Source organism: Eumetopias jubatus, unplaced genomic scaffold (assembly GCF_037043125.1).
Source record: "Eumetopias jubatus isolate StellerSeaLion01/CBP00866 unplaced genomic scaffold, mEumJub1_p1.0 scaffold_10, whole genome shotgun sequence".
In the NCBI taxonomy this organism is placed as follows: domain Eukaryota; kingdom Metazoa; phylum Chordata; class Mammalia; order Carnivora; family Otariidae; genus Eumetopias; species Eumetopias jubatus.
The window spans coordinates 49,775,857-49,779,890 of NW_028274816.1; the positions used below are offsets into that span (position 1 = coordinate 49,775,857).

The 4,034-nt window shown below is 41.2% G+C and overlaps 1 non-coding gene across 1 annotated transcript; it reads right to left on the minus strand.

Annotated features, from left to right (window-relative positions):
* Nucleotides 1-1,027: 1,027 nt before the first annotated feature.
* Nucleotides 1,028-1,134, minus strand: LOC114199009 (U6 spliceosomal RNA). Its single transcript, XR_003607223.1, has one exon. It is a non-coding gene; the product is annotated as a U6 spliceosomal RNA (small nuclear RNA).
* Between the last annotated feature and the right edge of the window lie 2,900 nt (nucleotides 1,135-4,034).

Genomic DNA, 4,034 nt, shown 5'->3' on the forward strand with positions numbered 1-4,034 from the left:
CCTCAGTGTGCCGTCTCTCGCGGCAGAGTTTTCTCTAGTCTCGGGGCTGTTTCCTAAATCACTGCGCTAATCTCACTCCTCTGCTCCTGATTACCCCAAACATTTGTCGCGTGCTGGCTCTTGTCCCTGCTAGACCTGCTCTCTCGCCGGCTACTGAGAGGGCAGTTGGGATTTTGGAAGAGGGAGCAGGTGCAGGGTACCCGTGGCGGGGTGGGAGAGAAGGGGAGACGGGCTCCTCCACTCAGGTTCCCCAAGGCTCTGACAGGAGAATCCTTACCTTTTCCGCAAGGTTTTAAATTGAGACACTTGGGAAGAGGGCAGAATTGCAGCATGATACAAGCTGGGGGAAGGAGGAGATGGGAAAGGTGGGAGATGCATCAACTAAGGCGGTATCTTTATTACTTTATTCCAGTATTTTAATCTTTATTTTACACCATACCTTTGCCTAATCACGTTTCTCTGTCTCTACCAGGCACCCCTCTCCCCTGGGGTGGGGGGGGGCGGTTGAGAGGATGTTAGTCCCCAGTCTCTTCTCCCTTGGCCTGAATTGGAATTAGTCCCTTCTTTTTTATTATTATTTAAAAAGATTATATTTATTTATTTGACAGAGACAAAGTGAGAGAAGGAACACAAGCAGGGGGAGTGGGAGAGGGAGAAGCAGGCTTCCCGCTGAGCAGGGAGCCCGATGCGGGGCTCCATGCCGCGCTCCATCCCAGGACTCTGGTCTGGGATCATGACCTGAGCCGAAGGCAAACGCTTAACGACTGAGCCACCCAGGCGCCCCAGTCCCAGAGCTTTCAGTTTCAGTGTACATATCTTGGCTGGAAGGGATGGCGTCGTTGGACTTTTAAAATATTCAATTTTCGCTAAGTTATATTTATCGCTCTCTTCCTTTATGTATACTGAATTTTGTTTCTTACATGCAAAAGTATTCTTATCCTGCAATTAAAAAAAAACCCTTCTTTATTTTCTTCTAATTCAGTAATAGTTTCTGATTTTTACATTTTCTTTGGAGTTGATTTTGGGGGTACGGTGGGAGGTAGAGATGAATTTGCATGTCATCCTTGTGTAGCGGCCATGCTAATCTTCTCTGTATCATTCCAATTTTAGTATATGTGCTGCTGAAGGGAGCAAGGTGTGAGGTAGAGATGTAACCATTTTTTCCCCCGGATGGATATTTCTCCAAAGAAGACATACAGATCACCAAAAGACACAGGAAAAGATGCTCATCATCACTCATCATCAGGAAAATGCAATCAAAACTACAATAAGAGATCACCTCATACCTGTCGGAATGGCTAAAATCAACAACATAAGAAATAGTGTTGGCAAGGATGTGGAGAAAAAGGAACCCTCTTGCACTGTTGGTGGGAATGCAAACTGGTGCAGCTACTGTGGAAAACAGTATGGAGGTTCCTCAAAAAATTAAAAATGGAACTACCTGGGCACCTGGGTGGTTCAGTCAGTTAAGCAGCTGCCTTCAGCTCAGGTCATGATCCTGGGGTTCTGGGAATGAGCCCCTCATCAGGGCTCCCTTGCTCGGTGGGGAGTCTGCTTTTTCCTATGTCCCTTGCCCCTAAACATGTGCTCTCTCTCTCAAATGAATAAATAAAATCTTTTTTAAAAAAATAGAACTACCCTATGATTTTTCTCTTTATTTTACACCATACCTTTGCCTAATCACGTTTCTCTGTCTCTACCAGGCGCCTCTCTCCCCTGGGGGGGGGGAGGGGATGTTAGTCCCCAGTCTCTGCTCCCTTGGCCTGAATTGGAATTAGTCCCTTCTTTTTATTATTATTTTTAAAAGATTTTATTTGTTTGACAGAGAGAGAGACAAAGCGAGAGAAGGAACACAAGCAAGGCGAGTGGGAGAGGGAGAAGCAGGCTTCCTGCTGAGTGGGATGATGATTCAGCAAACACACTATTGGGTATTTTCCTGAAGAATATGAAAACACTAATTCAAAGGGATACTTGCATCCCTTTGTTTATAGCAACATTATTTACAATAGCCAAGATATGGAAGCAGCCCAAGTGTCCATTCACTGATGAATGGATAAAGAAGTTGTGGTGTACAGGTGCGCCTGGGTGACTCAGTCGTTCAGTAACTGCCTTCGGCTCAGGTCATGATCCCGGGGTCCTGGGATCGAGCCCCGCATCGGATTCCCTGCTCCATGGGAAGCCTGCTTCTCCCTCTCCCACTCTCCCTGCTTGTGTTCCCTCTCTCGCTGTGTCTCTGTCAAATAAATAAATAAATCTTTAAAAAAAAAGAAGTTGTGGTGTATATATACAATAGAATATTATTCAGCCATAAAAAAGAATGAAATATTGCCATATGCAACCACATGGATGGAGCTGCAGAGTATAATGCTGTGAAATAAGTCAGTCAAAGAAAAAAAAATACCATATGATTCCATTCACATGTGGAATTTAAGAAGACTCACTTTAAAGACTCACTTTAAAAAAAATAAATAATGGGGCGCCTGGGCGGCTCAGTTATTAAGCGTCTGCCTTCGGCTCAGGTCATGATTCCAGGGTCATGGGATCGAGCCCCACATCGGGCTCCCTGCTCAGCGGGAAGCCTGCTTCTCTCTCTCCCACTCCCCCTGTTTGTGTTTCCTCTCTCACTGTGTCTCTCTCTGTCAAATAAATAAAATCTTTAATAAATAAATTAATTAATTAAATAAGTGCGCCTGGGTGGCAAAGAAATAAAATAAATAATAAATAATAAAGACTCACTTTAGACCCAAAGACACATATAGCTTCAAAGTGAAGTAATAGAAAATTACATTTAGGCAATTGGTAACTCAAAGAGACCTGAGATGGCTATAATAGCATAAAAAAGTAGACTTTAAATGAGAAAAGGTTACAAGAGACAATGAATTATATATTAATTAAAGTGTCAGTCTTCAGAAGATATAACAGTCATAAACAGAGCCCTATAATATATAAAGCAAAACCTGATAGGATTGAATGAAGAAATAGACAATTCAACAATAATAGCTGAAGACTTCAAGACCCCATATTCATAATAGACACACAACTAGATAGATCAACAAGGAAATAGAGGACTTGAACAACACTGTAAACCAACTAGAACTAACAGACATATAATAAAACACCAGAATAAACATTATTCTCAAGTGTACATGGAACACTCTTTAGTGTATGGTTCCAGACCATACATTAAGCCACACACACACACCACACAACTCAGTAAATTTATAAGCATCAAAACCATATAATGTATCTTCCCTGACCAAATGGAATGAAATTAGAAATCAATAGAGAAGGAAATCGACTATTCACAACTACATGAAAATTAAACACAGTTTCAAACAACCAGTGGATCAATGAAAAAAATCACAACAGAATTTAGACAATACTTTGAGATGAATGAAAACAAACATATCAAAACTTCAAGGCTGCAGCTAACACAGTACTGAGAGGGAAATTCATAGCTATAAATGGCTACATTAAAAACAAGAAAGATCTCGGGCGCCTGGGTGGCTCAGTTGGTTAAGCGACTGCCTTTGGCTCAGGTCATGATCCCAGGGTCCCAGGATCCAGTCCCACATCGGGCTCCCTGCTCAGCAGGGAGTCTGCTTCTCCCTCTGACCCTCTTCCCTCTCGTGCTCTCTCTCATTCTCTCTTTCTCAAATAAATAAATAAAATCTTAAAAAAAAAAACAAGAAAGATCTCAAATCAATAACCTGACTTTCCACCTTAAGGAACTAGAAAAAGAAGAGCAAATAAACACAAAGTAAGCAGAAGGAAGGAAATGGTAAAGATTAGAAAGGATATAAATAAAATAGGAAATAGAAAAACAACAGATAATCAACAAAATAAAAAATTGGTTCCTTGAAAAGATTGACAAAATTGATGCACCAATAGATAGACTAAGAAAAATAGAAGATTCTAGTTACTAATATCTGGAATGAAAGTTGGGACATTACTACTGACCTTACAGACATAAAAAAATATAAGAGAATATTATGAACAATTTTATAAACAAATCAGATGACTCAGATGAAATG